Source organism: Parasteatoda tepidariorum, chromosome X2 (assembly GCF_043381705.1).
Source record: "Parasteatoda tepidariorum isolate YZ-2023 chromosome X2, CAS_Ptep_4.0, whole genome shotgun sequence".
In the NCBI taxonomy this organism is placed as follows: Eukaryota; Metazoa; Arthropoda; class Arachnida; order Araneae; family Theridiidae; genus Parasteatoda; species Parasteatoda tepidariorum.
In genome coordinates, this window is record NC_092215.1 from 53,631,010 (window position 1) to 53,653,732 (window position 22,723).

Here is a 22,723-nt window from a genome sequence, read left to right on the forward strand (position 1 = left end):
CAATTCCTTAATATGGCAGAAGGAGTCTGACTTCCCCACCATTTTCTAGTGTCTTTTATTTGCTTTATCATCGTATTTCTAGAGAATGTAATAACAATCATTTTGTGCCCATTTAGTAATGATGAGCTTTTTATCTGCTTGAAGTGCAGATAAATTGGAACAGTTTGGTTTGAATTACTTGACCAACAACGTTTTGCTCTATCGTAAAACAGACATAATTGGTGTTAAAATGCGTTTGTATTATTACAGTTTCCTTATTTCATAGTTTTATTAAAAAATAACGGTTTAAAATGTTTGCATCTTTATACCATATATTAATGCCGTTAAACTTAAGAAATGGTATAAAGATGCCGCTAGGCTTAACAATTTAGGCTTAAGTGGTAAACTCTTAGGAGACATCTTCCCTTACCATTTTGCTTGCTTTTTTAGCAAACTTTTAATTATCGAGTATGATTTAGTTGCACGATATCTAATTTATTCATCATCCGTCCGCAATTCAGGCTTAAGTCTCCGTGGTAAGCTTTTAGGAGATCTCTTCCTTACCATTTTGATTTTTCTTTCTTAATTAAATTTTGATTATCGAGTTTAATTTAGCAGCATGATATCTTTCGTTAAGATTCTTCTTCGAACATTCTGTTGTCGCATGAAATGATAATTTTTTTGCGAATAATATTGCTAATATTTCATCAGAAAAAATAATTAAAACTCTAGAATAAAAGAAGTTATATTTTTCTCTTTCTTTTTTTGTTTGGTTGACAGTCTTGTATTTTACATGATATTGCCAAGTGAAGTAAACATAAAGCATCAGTTTATTTGGGAAAAGTAAATAACGATGTTTAAAAGCATATTTCGAGGTCTCTTCTTCGCTACCCACCTAAGCTCCCCACCCCCGAAAAAAAAATCTATAAATAGACATAAATATATATGAATTTTAACTGAAAATTAACTGAAAGTTTAACTGTTTTGAAAAATACTTTTGCTCTTTGTTTTTACCTTTAAAATTAGTTTGGGAAAAAAATCTTGCTCTTTTGCTATTTCATTACAAAAAATTTATAAATAAAAAATATAAAATTACGTGGAGTGAGATGATAGAAATATATAATTTTTTAACAGCAGTTCATAATTAATAGTTTTAAAATCGCAATGAATTCCCGTTGTGATTCCTCGTGTGGTTAAAGAGGAGGAAAAAAGCGAAAAATAAGTCCTACGTAGCAACATAAAACAAAATGCAAAATATATTTCAAATAGTTTATGCGTCTTATTAATAATTTTGATTATTAATTTAATGAAAATATTTCAAATTAGATTTAATTACAAATCTCTCAAATCCTTTTAAAAAATTTATTTAGTGACATTTTCTGCAATATTCTCTAAGTTCACAAATTTTTTATGATAAAATTTTGATGAAAAATTAAATTAATTTCATTCAAAGGTTTCGTTCTTATTACGTTACTAAGCGATCTGAATCAGAATTTTTTTTTTTAACTAAATTCAATTTTGACTTCATTTTTTTTAATTACTTTACTTGTGCACTAAATCTCTTCATATTTTCCTTTACTATTTAATATTTTAATTTCTATTTATATGTTTGCATTCAATAGTGAATATTATCATTAGATTCAGTAATAGGGTTTTAAATTATGATTTAAAAAAGAAAATTTTTTTTTCATTGAAAAAAGCAGACTATTGACATTAAAATTTAGTAGACCCTCTTCAAAGATTTTTTTTTTATCATTTTACATTTCAAATGTTTAACAAAAATAAAATGTATGAATACGTTTAAAGAATTAATATATCTGTATTAAAATCATTTACTTAGGTTTTAAACGCTTTCTCCCCTGTATATGCATTATCACTGAAGAGAAAATCGTGGGAAAACAATCTCTGACCTATAAAACTGATTTGAATGAAAGTTTGAAAAATCCAAGCCATTGTTTCAACAATTTTAAAAGCTGCTTTAACCGTTCTCTGTATCAAAACAAGAATCGTTATTTTTTTTTTATTTAATTTTATTTTTTTATTTTACTCTCCAACAATAATACGACTTACAAAGGTACTTGAAAAGAAAGAAATGAAAAAAAAAGTAAAATGAAAAAAAGTTAAATGATCAAAACGAAAAACCCTGGAAGGTTAACTACAGCTGACCGTTAGCTACCCCTTTCCCCCCATGAAGTGGGTAATTTAGCTTTCTCTTCCCGTTTATCGTCTGCCATTTCTAGAGTACGTTCTTTCTTACGGTTTTTGTGGTACTTTTTCTTAACTACATATTCCTTTTTTTCTTCTTTTTTTTATACCTCTATGACGGAAGGTTTGGAACAAAAACAATTCCTTCTCCCACGCACTAGATTTTCGAAACTATCGCAAAATGAGAGAGATCATCGCGAGGGAAAGTTGTAACAAGGAGAATTTTTTTCTGAATTAACGAGGATAAAAAAACAAACACATCGAAAGAAACAACAATCAAAAAAATCCATAATCGTGTCCGGCGGGACAACAATTCATTGTATGTTATGGTAAGAGATTTCAGAAACAATTTAGCCTCACATTAAATTGGAAATGGATCATTATTTTTAAAATATCGTTTGGAATATGAAAATCCGAATGCATTTAATTGGAATCGTTTTACTAACGGTATTTCCTTTTCTCTAATGTTCTTCGAGCTTTCAGATAATATTAAAATCGGAAATTGTTTGGCAATTACTTGTGTTGTGCTTAAGGATTACATTGCTTAATATTTCCCATAAAATCGCATCCTTAGTACAGTAACAGTTTTTCTGTCGCGTGAATATTATGAAATCATTAAGGGCAGTTTAATTAGTTCACGTTCAACCTTAACCTATTTTTTTTTTAATTTATTTGCGCAACTGATTTAAATGAAAATAGCATTTCTTTTTAATCATCTATATAACTAACATGTTTTGATCTAATACAAATAAATCGCGATTATTTTATAGGAAAAATTTTAATACAATTATTTGCTCTAAACATGTTGTAGCTCCGTTTTAGGTGAATCTGATTCCCATTATAGGTATAAAAAATCGTTCTATTCGGTCGTTTTCAGAATTTTCTTATTTTTCTTTTCTTTACAATTTGTGCGTAATCTCTTATTTCAAAATTATTTTTTTTTGTTTACAATTTGAGACCACCTCTTATAGTTAATTGTAAAAAAAATTTTTATTGTTTATCTTCACTCCATTAAAAATACCGTTGCTTATTTTAGTGGTATTTTTTTTTTTTTTTTTTTTTAAAGAAATGCAACTTGTAAAATATCTACAAAATATTTCGTTTTTACCGTGGAAAGTATTACGAAAACTCTGTTGCCTATTTCATTCAAAAAATCGTTCTTTTACGAATTTGTTAAATAAGTGAAAACGTTTTTTTAAATATAAGTTTAAACCATGATGCAAAAATTCTAATTGCCATAACATTTACCGAAAGACGCTAATTCCATCATATTTTCTTTTCTTCTTAGACCACACACAGACCATTTACCCTCTACTAAAGGTCATTTATGTTAAGAGGCCCAATCTAAAACTTTAATTTCGTTAGGTCGAACAGGTCAAAACAAATTCACAATCAGTAGCGCACATTTACGTGTATGCCGCCGTTGTTAAAAATATCTTCCTATTACCAGGATAAATTACATCATTGTTTAGCAGATAATGCAGTAACATTGTATGCAATTTAAATAATTACATATTTTACGTAGTTAATAGTACATAGTTTATAAATTAAATTGTGACTTGGAGTTCTAAAAGTGTTCAAACGGTGTATTTAATTATTTAAAAATGTCACGAATTGAATTTTGTTTCTTAAAATTCGTTTTTGGAACCCAGATTTATGTAAAAATATCGTTTGCGGCGAACGGAATTATAAGGAACTAAAAATTAAAATTTTTCATTTAATTAATATATATTACGACTTTGATATATTTTAATTGTCCTTATTGCGTAATTATTTTTATTATTCGCCGAAATTTTTTAATGGGTAGCATTTTTACTGTTTTTTTTTATTTTTTTGTAAATGAATATTGATATTCCAAAATGTAATTACACGAACGAAATAAAAAAAACTGGAAATAACAGTTATTCGTTTAATTATGTAAATCGTCACGAATTGAATTTTATTTGTTAGATTTTTTTTTGTAACTTGAATTTATGTAAATATGACGAATGAAATAATAAAGAACTAAAAATTAGAATTTTTCATTTAAGTACTAGAAAATGCCAACATTTTCTTGATTGTCTTTATTGCTTAATGTTATTTTTTCCTTTTCTAAAAAATGTTCAATGAATTTAATTTTTATTTTGCGAATAAACTTTGGCATTCAAGATGTATTTAAAGGAATAAAAAATAATTAAGAAATAAAACTAAAAAATGTGACGAATATTCTTGATATTTCTTAATTGCCCCTCCTACGTAATTGCACTTTTTCATTTCCCAAAACTGTTCAGTGAATTGCATTTTTATGCCTATAGTTAGATGAACAAAGGCAATTAAAACATTTAGTTTTCTTTCTTTTTTCTTGTAACTTTTTTAAAGTTATTGTAATAATTTGTGTTGCAAATTTTCAAACCTTTGACGCTGATGGGACCCCAATATCCCTTTAAATATATATATTTTTAAACAGTCTAACAGTTTCTAAAAAGAAGCACAGATAGAAGTTCAGAAAAAAGTCTGATAGTTACTGAAAAGATCATGCTCTCTGAGTATTTCTAATTAAATTAATTAAAAATAAATATTTTACTTTTAAAAAAGCTGTCGGCGTTCTTTGAAACTATTTTATATTTTAAATTATTGCTAAATTAAACATTTTAAATTTCATTTAAAGTCTGATCTCTAAATTTATCACACAATTTCTAAAACAAGTTCTAAACTGGCTCTGTAACTTTTTTAATTAAATTAATTAAATCATTATTTTTTGTACTATTAAAAAATATTTTTTCCATAGGTTTTATGTGAGGAAATGTTTTTTTTAATGTTTTCTAAAAATTCGATTTATCAATTTTAAACATATTTTCTTTATCATTTTTTTTTTAACTTAAACTCATGTATCTTTGTTTTGTTTCTGTTCTGATATAAATGCACATATTTCATTGACATTTTGACCACACTTTAGTTGGAATGTATTTGACATATTATCCATAAAATGGCCAAATTCTTAATCAAGTTAATAAATAGGAATATCATCTTGAATCTGTTTCAATCTAGGACGCCTAACGAGCTTCGAAATTGCCAGATGAAAATTTTGAATTAACAGAAAATTATCCAACTGTAAAAATGTAACCTATAGCAAAGGAACATCATTATGCTGCTTAATTATATTCTAATTTTGTATCAGTTCCACCCCTCCCCTTCATTTTCTTTCACAGTATGAGATTTACCCGTTTAATGATATTTAATTCTCAACTAACTCCATTCAATCAATGATGAAAAGCATAGATTATAGAAGTTAATACTTCAGTATTACCATATTATTAATTTTCGCCATCTTAATGACTCCTAGGACTTTTAATTTGGAGCATTTTGTGTTGATGATTTTTTTATTATTAAAAGAATTCGTATTTGAAAGTGAATTATTAAAACTTAACTATTATTATAGTATCATAAAATAATGTATCCCAGTTTATTGACAAAATCTAAATGTTTTTGGTGTTATTTCCTTGTAAATTATTTAACCATTTTTTTTTTATTATAAAAACGTGAGATTCACTTAATGTTCTGTATTCGAATGTTTTCTAAGTTCTTTTTGCTAAAGTAAATAATAAAAATAAAAACACACAGAGTGACTTAACTCAAGATAAAGTGTAATTTTAAGCCATATATACTGTCTTGATTTCTAGAATTAAGTAGACTTATATACAGAAAAATATTTTTAATGTTTAAAATGGAATTTCTTTTTAAATACTAAAGACTTAGAGCCCAAACGACTTTTATTTTTCGAAAACTGAGGATGTTTTTTTTCATATAGACATTTTTTTCCATTTTCATAAAGGGGGAATTTCAAAAATAAACAAAACTGTGGCTCATAAGATAAAGCTTCCTCTTCCCAAATGAGATGGCCCAAGTTCAAATCCCAGCTGTGGCTGGTCGATACCAACTTGGCTCTCGGTTCGCACCGAACACACTGCTAACGTAAAATATCATTAATTGAAAATGGATCATGGGTTAGAATCCCCTTGCCGTCGGGTTAATCATGGGAGGTTTCAGGGGTTTTCCTCTTCATGTAACACAAATGCTGGTTAGTTTCATCAAAAAGTCCACGAAGGTTAGTTTGTCCCAATACTTGATCCAGAAATTTCCCTGTCTTCTGAGTTGGGCTCAAAATTGCAAGGCTACGGAGTTGAACATTTATAGTTGTAAATATATATAGAAGGGATTCTCTTAGCTTCCTCAAAATCATTTAAAAAGTATTCTTTTTGTTTCTTCTAAACTGCAATTATTTCAGATTTACTTAATTATTTCTTACAACACTTGAATTCATTAATAGAAAAACATTAATTGGAAAAATTAAATTATTCCCTCTTTTTTTTTAATCTTTTTGAATCAATATAATTTAAGGATCCTGCATGTGATAAATCAATAACTAAGCAAATTATTTATTCGTGTGCTTGTTTACCTTTAATCCTGCTCATTAATTTAATTATAGTACGTATCTAATTAATATATTCCAAGAATATCTGAAATAAATTTCTACGATGCATAATTAAATTTGCTTAACCCTAAAACCACTAAACCGTGAAAGTTAAAAAGTTAAACAAATAGTTACTCCCAGCCCTGAAAGAAATGAAAAATAACACCCCTAAAGGGTTAAAAAAGATAATGAATTCGAGTTGCCTTTCTGTCACTGTTAAATGAGTTAAACAAAAATATGTTTGGGCAGAACTATTATTTGTTCCGGAAAATAGAGATTGAAAGGGTTGATTTTGAAATAGATTGCCAAAGGTATAATAAGCGACAAATAGCTGGGGTTGAAAAAAGATCCATGGAACAACTGATCCACTCCTTTGTATGCTATTGTTGCCATTTGGTAACTACGCATTCTCACGCATCTTTAACTTAGCTTATTTATTTCCCTCGACCCCTAGTTCTTAAAAGACATCGGAAAATGATAAACAAAAGAGTTAGAATTGCTTTCTTCGCAACCATTTACCGTCGGGGAAGCACGATGCGTGACCAACTTGTCAAGAAAGTGGTAGGTTTTGGTTCCCTCGCTTTGTCCTGTTCGCTTCTATATTCTAATGAGCAAGCGATCGAAAAACGTGAATGTATTTCAGAAACTAGATAACCATCGCTTCTTCGAGTCTTGCTACCTCTGGAGAGTCATAAAAATTTTCTTGCTGGCTCGATTCTGATCCTTTTTGTTGTCCTCCTAACCTTCATCACCTTGCAAGTCGAGAAAGAAGTCATTATTATTGGAAAGTGCCCCCACGTGACCCGTCAATTTCTACTACTTTAACGCCTACTACGCCTTGTTTTAGTCTTTGTTGCTTTGGCTTAGATGATTAGTTTCATAGTCTATTTATTTATGGCAAATAATACGGATGGAGCTATGCATTTTAAAGTGATAATCTTAATAAAAATGTGGTTAGTAGTTATAGGTTTTGCAGGAATGTATTTGGAGTTCTTTTCTCAAAGGAAATACGGTACCGAAAATGGTAGTACTAGACAATAATTTATCGTTCGTTTTTGGAAAGGGAATTTAAATGGAGTATTGTTCCCATTTCTCTTTAGTTAAAAGTAGTTTATATTTTATGAAAATAGTAGAAGTCAAATGAATTATTCCCTTGCTTCTTGAAAAATATTCTTATTTTTTAGCTAATTTTTTGACATTTAAGTTAAATATTTGAAGGGAAAATTAACAGTTGTTTCTAACTGTTTTAAACGTTTAGATAAAGAATTTATTTCTAACAGTTTATGAAGTATTTCAAACGTACATCACTTAAATTGCTAGAAATTTTCATTGAGAAATGAATTCTTGGTGGCCCTTTAGAATGAGTTTGAACTTCACAAGATTCAAACCCATTCTAAATTCCACCTTTTTCATCATCAGAAATATGGAAAAATAAATGAAAAGAAACCTTTCAAAAATTACCTATCATATAATATAGATTACTTATCATTATTTAAGTAAAAATTACAAAATTAGCTTTTAAAATTACAAGCAAAAGTTCATTTAAGAGTTCAGTTTATTGGAAGTTAGTAATTTCTGAACAATAAAAATGAATGTACCAAAATTTCTAGACCTAAATAACAGATTATTTTAAAAATTCATACAGTGTAAGAAATTCCGGATTAAATTATTGTAAAAAGTACTGGCACTAAGGGTGAAGGTGCTTTTTACTCTTAAATCCATTTTTACCGGAATATGTTACGGAACAAAAAATCTGATATAGTACCGTAATTTTCACAGTAATAATTACCGGAAAATCACTGAATGACTTCTATTAAATAAATATTTTTGTAAAAATTATGATATGATACTTGACGGTAAAAGGGATTTTACCGGTGATGCACCCAAAATGCTGGTAATTTACGCCGTAATTTGATCCAGAATTATTTACCGTGTTTAAAAGTAAATGTTTTTAAGCCAATAAGCACACTTTATCAATTAATGAAAGGTATACAAATAAACTTGACTTTTGTTTACAGTATATATCTAAACATTTTCTTTAAATTATTTTGTATTTTAAGGCAACTAATACGCTTGCTCTGTTTAAATTGCATTTTACAGCTTGCCTTAAAACGTAATGTAAAAATATTGCTTATGAAACAGTTTTGAATGCATATAAATTACAAAACCGTTTATATCTTTCGCAAATCAGATTTGGAGCTCTAAAGAGTTCTCTGGAGCTCTGCGAGTTTACATCAGGCACAAATTGATTTTCGTAGCAACATCAGGGCAATGCATCCGAAGAAAAATTAACTTGGGATTTTGGAAGTCCTCTTGGCATCCATTCTCCTGGGATCCCTCTTGAGTGACGCTGCAGCCCCCACGTGATTCTGCAGTTCTGTTAATGACCCACTAGGGGATCGGCTGACTTGGACAACCGAAAACCATGATGGCACACAATTCAAAGCTGGGGTGGGTAGAGTGCGTGTAGCGTTAATGACTGCCGGTGATGGCAAAGCACTCCCACGCAATCTTCAACCACCCCGCTTCCGACGTACCTGCGAGAACATATTTCGACCCCCAAGATTCATCATCTTCTAGTTGATGAATGACAATCTCAACAATTGCTACAGTATCTAAGCGGACTTATACGTGAACTAGTTGTTCTGAGGTGTGTTAATGTAAAGTGGGGTCAAACGATGTCTGATACTAGGTAACGCGATATATCATTAAACCTGACATCAGTATTCACGTCAGTCAAGTGGGAGATCGTTTACATATTCAGTATTTGTATTTTAAATTACAAATATGTCTCAATAATTGCTACAGTATCTATGCAACTGCAATATTTGTATTCCAAATTTCAATTGCAATATTTGTATTTTAAATTGCAAATGTCTCTCAACAATTGTAACAATATCTAAGCGGAGTTAAACATGTTCTGAGCTGTGTGGATGTAAATTGGGAAAACAATGTCTGATACGGGATATATCATTTATCCTGACAACAGTATTCACGTCAGCCAAGTGGCAGATCGCATACATAATCACTATTTGTTTTTTAAAAATGTGGATCATTTGTTAGTAAGAAAAGTATTAACTTTTTTTCTCTAGAAGCATTTTACATTCCCTATAATGTTATGAAATTATATTAGTATATACTTCAGTTGTTTTAATAATATACAGTATAAATACCATTATTTAGGTATGTCAAATATTGTTCGCCGACAAAGACAAGTAAACTGTCAACAGCGAAAAAAAAAATTTGGAAAATCAGTTAAAAGGATTATTAATTATTCATTTATTTTATGCACACTAATTTTGTCATATTAATTTTGAAAATTATATAAATTAACTAAATTTCAAAAATCAAATCAAAAATATTTAATTAAAAACAAATTTCTCACTGATTTTTTTTTCTTTTTTAATATTAAAGTCTTAGTTTTTCATTTCAGAAATATCTTTTATTCACAACCTCTATAATTTCTCTTTCATTATTCAAGCTATTGCATACTAGTAACTACTAGTTATTTTGCATTCACTTAAAAGATATCTACATTTTGTATCTATATTATGCTTGATATCTTACATCTGCGTTTAAATGTGTAAGGTTTTAGTCTCTTCCCTCTTTTTTTTTTAATTCTATTTGATCCATTACGTCATCCATGGTACTAATTTTGGCCTTCCTAGGACTTGCCTGTCCTAGAGAGCCTAGAGTAAAAGAGAGTGGACAAGGGAGAAACGATTCCTGATTGGTGGACAGAAAAACTTTACCGCCGGAGGCGAGAGTGGAAAATTCGCCATTGGAATTACACGGAGCGAAAATTATCTGACTCAAAAAAATTATGTTCTGTATTAATAAATGCATGTAATAAGTTCATTACTTACTTTTTTTCAATAAGAAACTTCACAGTTACAGTAAATGTTAAAATTATGGCTGAAAATTAGGATAGTTGTTAGTTATTAGAATTTATCCTTATTATCACTGACTTGCGTGCATATAAAGTTATGTTTATCTCATTGTAAAGAGAACAAGGTGATGAAATAACTAATGGTTAGATAAGAATAAATGTATTTACTTTTAATGCACATAATTTCTATCTAAATTACTTATAAATTTTAAGATTTGAGCATCTTTTTATCAAAACTTCAGAAGTGCAGAGTTTGGCGATATTACTTTGACATGTTGGCGCGTTACAATGTTCGCGTTACAATGTTACAATGCGCGTTACAAAGTAGCATTTGTTTACTTTTCGTTACCAACTGTATAAAATGCTAGTTTGTTTTAAATTTCAACTAATTATGGAAATTTTTGTTTACAATTTGTTGAAATAAACAATACCTTTTCAGGTGAATATGCGATAATTTTTTCCTGAAAAAGTAATAAATAATAATAAATTATATAATTTGTATTATTAATTATTATTTCTGAAATAAATGGCATAATCATTATTAATTTTTATATTTTATTTAAGGCATTTATTAAAAGCTGAAGTCTTTTCATAATTTTTTTTTTTTTCATTGACGTTAATTTTTTAACAATTTCAGATGCTAGACAATGTTTCTTAAAAAATCTGTAATATCATGTGCTTTCCAATCTTAAAGTTTATATTATTGATACTTTAGTATATACTCTTAGAATAACAGAACCTTCAGAATAACACCAAATGAGCGAGTGGCGCCAATTTCGGTGTATCATCTGGCAACCCCCTTGGACAAAAATCTGACGGCAGCGCATGCGCTCTTAGATATTGTCATCACTCTTTTCAATACAGGCACTCTAGCCTGTCCTACAACAAGCTTAGAACACGAAATTGTCAACGAAACACATACTTACACATCCCTCGTCCTAGGCAAGACGACATTGCCTCTAGCTCTCGTTATTTTCAGTTTTTCTCTTCATTAGGTTTCTAATATTTATAATAAGTTACTGTAATACCGTATGTTTATATTACTTAATACTTATACTAAATAATCTCTTACACTCCTCTTACTGTATGTAATGAAAAGTATTCAAAACCTAGTAAGGAAGAAATTCGTTAATGGCAAAAATTAGCTATCATGTGTTATTGTGTATGAAGGCAACATTAACTACTGGATTTTAGATTCTGGTTAACTTAATGCAATAGTAGATATTGGTAGTTCAAATACTTAAAAATATTTTGTTTTAGGTAATTTAATAAATCGAGTTAATAGTTTTAGTCATGATACTTATTAAAAAAATTACTTATTATCATATAACATCTTTAGTTAATGCAAATAATTTAGCATAATACATATTTAAATTGCAAGTACGGATTAGTTTGATAGCACTTATTTAAACTTAGCACAATTAAATTAATCCTTGTATAATAAGCCATAAATACCAAGCTTATTCTATTGTTTTGAAAGATACTCGAACTTTTAAGCCTTCTCCCAAAAATCATCGAGATTAAAATGAAGTAAAAACAACTTCCTAAATATTTTTTATTTGTTTGTATTTGTGTTGCTAATAGCTGAAAACCATATTAATTAGTTTTTTTTTTCCTCTGAAAGGTTTTCTTAATTCTCTTTTTGAAATCTGACAGCCACGAGTTGTGTTGGATTTCTGTCTCAACAGAGTAGTTGTCTCACAGCTCGAATATTTTTGAAAACTAACTTTGATTATGATTATTTATAAAACTAACTATGAAACTTTTTAAAATAATGTTGTTATTGTAAATGTATCTACACTGAGAGAAAAAAACATGGTCAAAACTATCAGAATATAGAATTTACTTCTTTTCGCTCTATGGGAACACCAAAAAGCTCGGTAATTTTTACCGCTGCACTTTGGTAATGATTTTGTTAAAATTGGCAATATGGGATACAATTCGGTAAATGTGGTACAACTTGGTAATTTTACCATGTTGTTATAAAGTATGACAACTAAACCATTTTATTCCGTTGGATTTTCTTCTCATTTTTGTATTTTTTACTAAATCCGAGTTATAAGAATTATAATATTAAAAGCTATAATTTCCGGTATCGTACGAACGAAAAAATTACCAAATGATTGGTTTAAATACCATATATCCTTTATTAACCAGAATCATGTTGTTTTTTTTTCAACCAAATTCTTTTTTTATATAGTGTGGTAATTTTACCAGAATAATTTTCCTAGTAAAATTAACTGGTTGAATTAGGCGAAAAAATAATACTGCAAGTTCATTTTGAAGAAGTTAATTGTACCATTTTATTTAATATATTCTAAGCATGCTATAATATACCTCAAGCGACAGATTATAGCGAGAGAGAAAAAGAAGCCGTAAAGCAAAATCTCATTTATATGATGTGTTAGTTATTTCACCCATTTTTACCATAACATTTCATTTTATACCATATTGTTTCCACAATTACTGCTTCAGGATTAAGACGCTCCAAATTAATCATTGCTTTAAAAGACATTTTTCTTTTCCCTCCAGAATATATCATAAAACAATGTGTATAATCTCCTCACCTGAACGAATTGATTAAGAGGTTGATTCAGAGCCATAAATTCAGGCCGGCTGAATAATTTTATAGGGGTGTATTCTTGCACGCAATTAACGTAACCGCAGATTTTCGTTCATTTACCTATTAAGGCCCTTAATCTTCCGTCCGCTCTTGTAGAACGTTGTTAGAATTTGAAAGTACCTCACAAAGGATTGGTCGTTTTTGTAATGACATCCGCTTATATTAGGCACTTCCTTGAGACTAGATTTTTCAGCACACCTTCATCGATTTTGCTTACCTATATAAATTAGCGTAACTAATATTCCATCAATTTTAAATTTAAGGTTCTGTCCTTGATCTAACTTTTCGAAAATCCATGTGAGCAGAATTAACAACTTGATATCCAAGAATTTAAAATATTAGAAAAATTAATTTTCAAAGTGCTTCCCAAATGATGAGTCATTTTTGTAATGACATTTTCTTATATTACTGTCCATCCCGTTATTCTTGCATTTATTTAGTACTTCCTTCCTCGCTGAAGACTAAATTTACAGCACATCTTCATCGACTTTGAGAACATATATGAATTAAAGTAATCAATATTCCATCAATTTTAAATTTAAGATTCTGCTCTTTTGTCTCCATTTTCAAAAATCCATGTGAGCAGAATAAACAGCTTGCTTGATATCTAAGGATTAAAAATATTAGATGAATAGAATTCCAAAGTACCGCACAGATGATTGGTCGATTTTTGTAATAGCATCAGCTTATATTCAGTACTTCCTTGAGACTAGATATTTCAGCACATCTTCATCGATTTTGTTTACCTATATAAATTAGCGTAACTAATATTCCATCAATTTTAAATTTAAGGTTCTGTCCTTGATCTAACTTTTCGAAAATCCATGTGAGCAGAATTAACAACTTGATATCCAAGAATTTAAAATATTAGAAAAATTAATTTTCAAAGTGCTTCCCAAATGATGAGTCATTTTTGTAATGACATTTTCTTATATTACTGTCCATCCCGTTATTCTTGCATTTATTTAGTACTTCCTTCCTCGCTGAAGACTAAATTTACAGCACATCTTCATCGACTTTGAGAACATATATGAATTAAAGTAATCAATATTCCATCAATTTTAAATTTAAGATTCTGCTCTTTTGTCTCAATTTTCAAAATGGGAGCAGAATAAACAGCTTGCTTGATATCTAAGAATTAAAAAATATTAGAGGAATGGAATTTCAAAGTACCTCACAGATGATTGGTCAATTTTTGTAATGGCATCAACTTATACTTCCTTGAGACTAGATTTTTCAGCACATCTTCACCGATTTCTCTTACCTATATAAATTAAAGTTATCAATATTCCATCAGTTTTAAATTTGAAATTATGCTCTTTTATCTAAATTTTCGAAAATCCGCGTGAGCAGAATTAACAACTTGATATCCAAGAGTTCAAAATATTAGAAGAATAAAGTTTCAAAGTACCTCACAAATGATTGGTCGTTTTTGCAATGTCATCCGCTTATGTTAGGTACTTCCCTGTTTCCTTAAGACTAGATTTTTTCTAAAAAAACTTCATCGATTTTGCTTATATAAATTAAAGTAATCAAGATTCACCAATCCTTTATGAATTAAAGTAATCAATATTCCATCAGTTTTAAATTTAAGATTCTGCTTTTTTTGTATAAAATTTCAAAAATTCATCTGAACAGAATAAATAATTTGATATCCAAATGTCCTAATGAAATATAGTTCACCCAATACTACTTTAAACAGTTACTTAAGCTTTAATTATTTTTTCTTTGTAATCATCAAGGAAATCATCAGTACTCAGGGAGGCAGTGATATTAAACTTATCTATCTTACCATTTATACCCAAATAGGAAACCATTTGTTACCATACCCAACGTTTCTGATTAAATATATCATTTGTACCTAATTTTAATACATAAAATAAGTACCATTTGCATAAAAATGGGTTCTGGTGTCTAAAAATGAAAAATTTTATGGTAAAAAAATAATAATGACAGTAAAAATAAATAAAAAGTAAAAATCTTTTATATTTATGGCCGAAAATCTGGAGATAAAGTTAAAGATTAATTACAATACTTTTCATTTGTTTAATATGAATTGATAGCTAATTTATTAAAATTAAAAATACTCCGCCAACTTATAGTGCTACACTGCATTGCTCTGCAGAAAAATTACGGTAAAAAGTATCAATACTCAGAGTGCCGGTACTTTGTATCGTAAAATCCAGTTTTATCGAATCATGTTACGGAACAAAAAAATCTGATATACCGTAATTTTTACTATAATAGTTACTGTAAAATTACTCTATTTAAAGTAATATTACTGTAAAATTACGGTATAATGTTTTATGATAAAAATGGATTCTACTTATTGTGAACGTAAAATTATGGTACTCTTTTCCTTAATTTTATCCAAAATATTTTGCAGTGTGTATATCAGGGAAATAACCCCGCCTGTATTGCATTTTCAATTCGAGAACAAATTAATCGATATTTATATCATACATATTTATAAACAGGATATTTATTAATATTTCAAAAATTTTTGTTTGTAAATAAAAATATTCTGGGTATAAATATAAAATATCAATAGTATTATTCTAGCCCTTATTTGTAACTCGTTAATGAAATTTTACTATTATTATTTTTCTTACATGTTAATATAAAAATAGTGATAGCCATGAAATTATATTTTACCAATTTTACTAATCACTTACGTATTTTAAAAAATTCTACCATTATTTCTGTTTGAAAGTCATCATTAAAGACATTAAATTTTCGCCACACCCGAAGTCATTGTCTCCTAGTATCACATTTACACTTTCAATGCGCCCCATAAATTGTCTCCTTAATTACGAAAACGGTGCCATTCGATTGCAAATAGCTTCACCTGCTACACAACGACTATCTTATTCCTTCCTCACCGTTCCAACAAATGTTTTTCTCGTTTCATTCCTACAACTTTTATCACATTTAATGTTGTCATCGCTTATCGTTAAGGGAGGTTGATTTCAAGACCGAATTTGTAACTAGGTCCATCCCCCCACCGAATAAGAATTGAAAACATTCTTCTCATTAACTACAAAGACACGGAAGGAATAGTACTGCAACTGTCATGGTATCTTTCTAATGAACAGATACTAGTTCCATGAATTCTCTCAATTTCCTTGGAGAGAGGCCACTAAAGTGTCGTTCTTGTTTACGTTATGCTTTGATTTGTGTTGGTGATCGTTTCGCTATTATCTAGTCTAGAATATTGAATTGGATGGTTACTGAGACTTAGTCAAAGGCGATAAGTGGTAGTTGTGGAAACCAGTCGAATAGATATAAAACGTTTAAATTGAACTTAAAAATTTAAATAAATTGATGAGAAATTGCTAAATGGAAAATATTTATAGGCCATTTTTTCGCTATTTTCATTAATTTAACTATTTTACTATATCCCTTGATATTGAGTTTGTGAACGTACCTGTGTTATGAACACATGTTAGTTTCATCAATTCTTTCAATTTCCTTAGAAACAGGTCACTAAAGTGTGGATTTCATGCTTTGATGTGTGTTGGTGATTGTTTTGCCTATACTATAAAGAATATTGAATTGGATGGTTAGTGAGATTTATTCAAAGGCGTTAAGTGGTTGTTATGGAAACCAAAGTATCTGTCCAATAGCTCTGAAATGTTTGATAAGAATTCAAAAGTCTAGAATATTGAATTGGATGGTTAATGAGACTTACCATGGGCAATAAGTGGTAGTTGTATAAATAAAAATTATTGGTCGAATAACGTTTAATAGGGGCTTAAAAGTTTAAATAAAACCAAAAAAAGTTTGCTATTTAAAAAATATATTTGTTGGTGATTTTTTCCCCTATTTTCATTAGCTTAACTATTTTGAACTATGCATTGTTACTGATGTTGCCAAAGTATATTTCTAATTAGCAGATTCTAGTTCCATCAATTCTCTTAATTTCCTTAAAGATAGGCTATTAAAGTTTTGATCTTATGCTTCGACCTATATTGGTGATCATTTTGCCATTGCCAAATAAAGAATACTGAAGTGGATAGCTAGTGAAACTTACTTAAAGCCGATAAGTGATTTTTGCTGATACCAAAATATCAGTCTAATAACTGTGAAACGTTTAATAGGGACTTAAAAAATTTTATGACTCCAATATGTTATTCCAAAAACTAAGGCTTTTTCTTTGACAGAAATAATATTTTTTACTGTAGTCATATTTTTCTAATAATAATAAAAAAATATATCGACATTTCCAAAATTTTCGTGAGATTTAACACTTTTAAGCGACATTTTTACGCGAGCTCTGTAGAAAATCGAGATTGTTCTGTAGTTATTGCACAGTGAGAACTATGCTAAATCTCTCAAATTTTTCCCCTTAATACTATGAATGAGTGCAGTACATTTTTGCTATGTGTACAGTACTTAAACACGATTAACTACTGATTATTTACCATAAGCCTTAATTTTACTTAACTTTTAGTTGAACCTTGGTGGTTCAGGTGATAGATCTTTCGCCTTCCAATGAAGTGAACCGGGTTCGAATCCCAACGATGACTGGTCGATACGAATTCCGCATCCGGCTCGCAACGACCACAGTGCTGACGGAAAATATCCTCAATGGCAGACGGATCATGGGTTAGAGTCCCCTTGCCTTCAGACTAACCTTGTGAGGTTTTCGTGGTTTTCCTATACATGTAACGCAAATTCGGGTTAGTTCCATCAAAAAGTCCTCCACGAAGGTAAATTAAACCCAACACTTGATCCTGGAGTTGTCTTATCTTCTGAATTGTGTGCAAAATTACAAAGCTACGGAAATCCTCAATGGTAGACGGATCATGGGTTAGAGTCCCCTTGCCTTCAAACTAACCTTGTGAGGTTTTCGTGGTTTTCCTATACATGTAACGCAAATGCGGGTTAGTTCCATCAAAAAGTCCTCCACGAAGGTAAATTTAACCCAACACTTGATCCTGGAGTTGTCTTATCTTCTGAATTGTGTGCAAAATTACAAAGCTACGGAGTTAAAAATTAGTAGTCCTAAACCCAAAATTGGGTCGACTGTTCAACGACGGTTATAAAATAAAATAATAACTTTTATTTCATAACCTCAAATCTATCCTTAGTCTCATTCCATAAATTTATTCCTAAACTAAATTTATTCCGAAAAATACTTCACTTACTCGAATATTCTCTGGTTCTTTTAATTCTCTTGCGTCTTCTGAATTAACAAGCGATAGTATACTTTCGGTTTCTGACTTGGAATCAACTTATTAAAAGTTATTACCCCAGTAAAGCCCGCACTTTGCTCTTGAGCTCCCAACATTTGCATTTCAATTCGAGCAAATATTCCATCTTCCTTTCGCACATCGAAAAGATTTTAGAGTCAAACATTTCCGCAGAACGAAAATGGTCTCAACTCTTTATTTCGTTTGTCGTAGTTTCTGGAAGACCGACATGGAAATATCCTCTTACGAAACATCAAGTTATTCGAAACTTTCCAAGTAGCATAATATTTCAAAATAATAAACGATGGGAGATATTCATCGAGGGAACGCGACCAACTTGTTTTGATTTGCTTCATGAAACCGTAATGCTATTCCTTCAGAAAGCAACATATTGAATAACAAGAAATGATATTTCCTTACTTGACTAATGCTATTTGGAAACGATATTGCGATCAGAATTTAACTTCATACCCTAATTACAAAGAATAAAATGGTAATCAGGCTGTATTTTGTGATAAAACTTCGACAAAGTCTCGTTCTACAATTTTAGATTTTGAAGACTGCTTTGCAATAATTAGTTTCAATAGAGCGAAGATGTGATTTTAGGCTAGTTTTCGGGCTTTCTTCAGTTTTGGATCATGTTTGTTTATCAGGGTTTTAATGTAATATATAAATTGTTAATGGTCTAGCTCTCTTAGTTAAAAGTAAATATGTTAAAAGTTATTTATTTTTTCATCATCTTAAGACAACTAAATAAATATTTATGTATGTATTTGTTTTAACGCTGAACAGAAATTGTCGCAACTCTTTATTTTGTTTGTTGTAGTTACTGAAGACCGACATGGAAATATTCATTTACGAAACATCACGTTATTCGAAACTTTCCAAGTAGCATAATATTTCATAACAATAAACGATGGAAGATATTCATCGAGGGAAAGCGACCAACTTGTTTTGATTTGCTTCATGAAACTGTAATACTATTTCTTCTGAAAGCAACATATTGAATAACAAGAAATGATATTTCCTCACAAAACTAAGGCTATTTGGAAACGATATTGAGATCAGAATTTATTCATTCCCTAATTACAAAGAATAAAATGGTAATCAGATAGTATTTTGTGATATGACTTCTTCCAAGTCGCGTTCTACAATTTTACATTTTGAAGACCTGATTTGCAATCATTAGTTTCAGTGGAGAGCAGATTTGATTTTAGTTTAGCCTTTTTGAATTTTGGATCAGGTTCGTTTATTAGAGTTTTAATATAGTGTATTAAATATTAAGGGTTTAGGTTTCTTAGTTAAAAGTGAATATGTTAAAAGTTATTTATTTTTTACACTATCATAGGAAAATTTTTAAAAAATATTTATACATTTATTTCTTTTAATGGGTATATTATTTTTGAACAGTACGAAACAAAGCTTTTGACATCAGTGATAGACTTAAGTCGAAATCTGTAAATCAAAATATTCAAGAAAGTTAGGGTAAGACTTACATCCAGCTGGCAGTGGTTAAAGGTGGTCATAATGCTTCTCTACAATAAGGGATTATTAAATTTGCTTATAAAGAAAATAGGAAATATGGATATGATGCCAATAATCGGGAATTGCGAATATTACAGTGAAAATAGTTGAAAGTACCCGTAGAAAATGTTTGCAAATATACTGGTAATAATGTCATTGCCAATTTAGTGATTGGTAAATATGGCCCAGAAACTAAGAGAGTTGATGTGCAATTATCTGAAATTGTTTCTTTCCTGTTTATTATTGGAAATATTCATAGTGCTTACTTAGGTGCTAGTGCCAATTTTTGGGATCCGGAATTTAGGAAACGAAAAGTAGCATAAAAAGTGAAAAAATAAAATAAATGTATTTTTTTGTCTTGACAACCATATTTTAAATGAGTTCATTAAATCAACTCTGATTTGATCTAATCAGTCAGTCAAAAAAATAAATCAATATTTTTTAGAATAAAACTTGACTTTAACCTTGAAATTCTATTAAATGTTAACACGATGTATAAAATTTATCTCCAATTATAAAGGAAAATATTGAAATTACGAATTTAGATTACAATATTAGATTTTTCAAACAATGGATACAATAACTAATGATTTCTTATTGTTCTTAAAAGTACCCCAAGCTTTCAATATCACCTTGTGAGACGGGTGCAAATAAAGTAACTTGCAAGGTATTTTGCAATCAAATCAACTAAATTAAAATACCTCTGGACACACCTCTTTTAAACATACAACTATCTGATGCCTTCTTCTAGATTTCTCATTCCGGAAAAGCCTCGTGCTGAGTATATTTTTTTCTTTTTCATTTTTTCCCCATGAAACACCATGTGGTTTCAGTAGGAATAGGACCACCATTGACTCTAGAGACTCATTTCAAATGAAAAGACATTGAAGAAAGACCTCCCGTCGAGTTCTCTGTACCCTCTAAAATTATTCTTCAGAAGCTGGCTTGAATGTTCTTGTAGGAAGAGGGTTTTCTACTGTTTTTCCATTAACTGTTCATCACTGTCATCATGATGCTTTGAAGAAATGTCTGTGCCGCTTCTTATCTAAATAAAAGCTTTTAGAAAGGGATCTTCAGATGTGTTTGCTGCTGGTAGATGAGTCTGACCTACCTGAAAGATTTCTAAATGACTTCTGTTAACTCACCTTAAAAGCATCTTTTAAAAGACTTTTCATTTCTGATACAGCGTGGTTGGTTTTTTTTTAGACTTATTCAATTAACGCTGTTTTCCGAAGGCTTCACAATTGCTTGAAATATAAGGTTTTTTGTGAATAATATGCTATTTGCATAATTGTTGTGAATTTTCAACTGTTATTCATAACTGTTAAATCAAGTTTACCTAATATTTAGCCAGTGCTCTCTAAAGCCACTGTATTGTGTAAAAGAAAGGCGTTTTTAATCTCAGTTTTAAGTGTTTAAATTGAAAAAGTTTTTCCAATATCTGGGCTCATAAAAAATGTGGGAAAATTAAATATTATTTATTCATTCAATTCGATAATTTTGATCGAGGCGGAAAAATCTTGCCAAATTGGAGATTATTTTTTATTTGCGATTGTCTCATTTGATTGCGATTGTATATGGTGAAAAAATCTAGTTCGTGAACCAGCAATTAAATATTACGTTTTGGTATTTATGCAAAAACTACGGCAATTAATTTCCTTCATTTCAGAAAAATAGATCCGTGACTAAGGAAAAACCGAACTCCCGCTCTTACAACAAATACTTATCTAAATTCTTTATTTTATTCTGCTTCAAATACGATAAGTGGTAATCGAATAAAATTTACGACCGATTTCAAAAAGATTTTCATGCGGGCTTAGAAGATTTAATTAATTATATATTTCAATTTGTAAATGTATTTCGAGATTTCCAGATAGAAATATGAAAAAGCAAAGTGCAAATTGGGCAGTAGTTTTAAACTACAAGTAAACTGAAACAGTTGAATAAACTTTTGACGACGAATCTCTCTTTTTCAAACCTATAGTAATAACCGCAACCTTTTCCCTTTTAATACTTATTCAATGTTTGTCGTCCATTCGAGCGTGACTTTTTGAAGAATTCAGACTAATAGACGCACTCTTTTAGGTTAAGTTTCAAATCAGTTTAATCACAAATTTATCTTTTACTAGCTGTTAAGAAATTCATTTTATTAGCAAATTTTATGACTTTTATCAAGTGATTGTCTTTTTCTATTTTTATTGGTTGTTCTTATCTCTATTTCCCTGCACTTTTCTGCTTTTAGATAGACTACTTATAGATTATTGGCTGGTATAAATTCTAATCCTGATTTAAATCCATATAAAGGATCAGTTGTATCCAATTCACACTCTTAAATGTTAGTAAAGATCCTTCTATTTAATTACAGCTGTCATGCAAGATTAAATTATCTCTTATCTAAAATATGTGATACTTTAATATCTGTACTTGATTTTGCTTTTTGTATTTATTTATATTACGTATTGATTCAGAAAAGTTTAAATATAATTTACGGCAAGTAATAAAATCTTATAAATTAAGTATGTTTTTATTTTTAATTTTCCTCAACAACAATAAATAAACATTGTTTTAGTGTTTGCTAGTTTTATGTTTATAAACTTGTAAAAATATAGTTTTAGTAGTTTATAAACATAAGATTTTAGTGTTACACATCTGCAACTCTCTATACCTAATATATTCAGGTGTGGTACATTGGAAATAATTTTGTCATTTCTATGAAAAACATCATGAAATTTTGAAAATGCAAATGTCAACCATTTTACAAATTTACCTGAAATAAAACATAGAAATCTCATAAAAAATAGCTGTTTTATTTAAATATAAGTATATAAAATAAATTTAATTATGGCATTCAAATACGA

General features: G+C 29.5%; 1 protein-coding gene across 7 annotated transcripts in view; it reads left to right on the forward strand.

Moving 5' to 3' along the window:
- Positions 1-22,723, forward strand: part of LOC107443783 (plexin-A2) — a 275,694-nt gene that overhangs the window by 101,161 nt on the left and 151,810 nt on the right. The window lies entirely within an intron of this gene.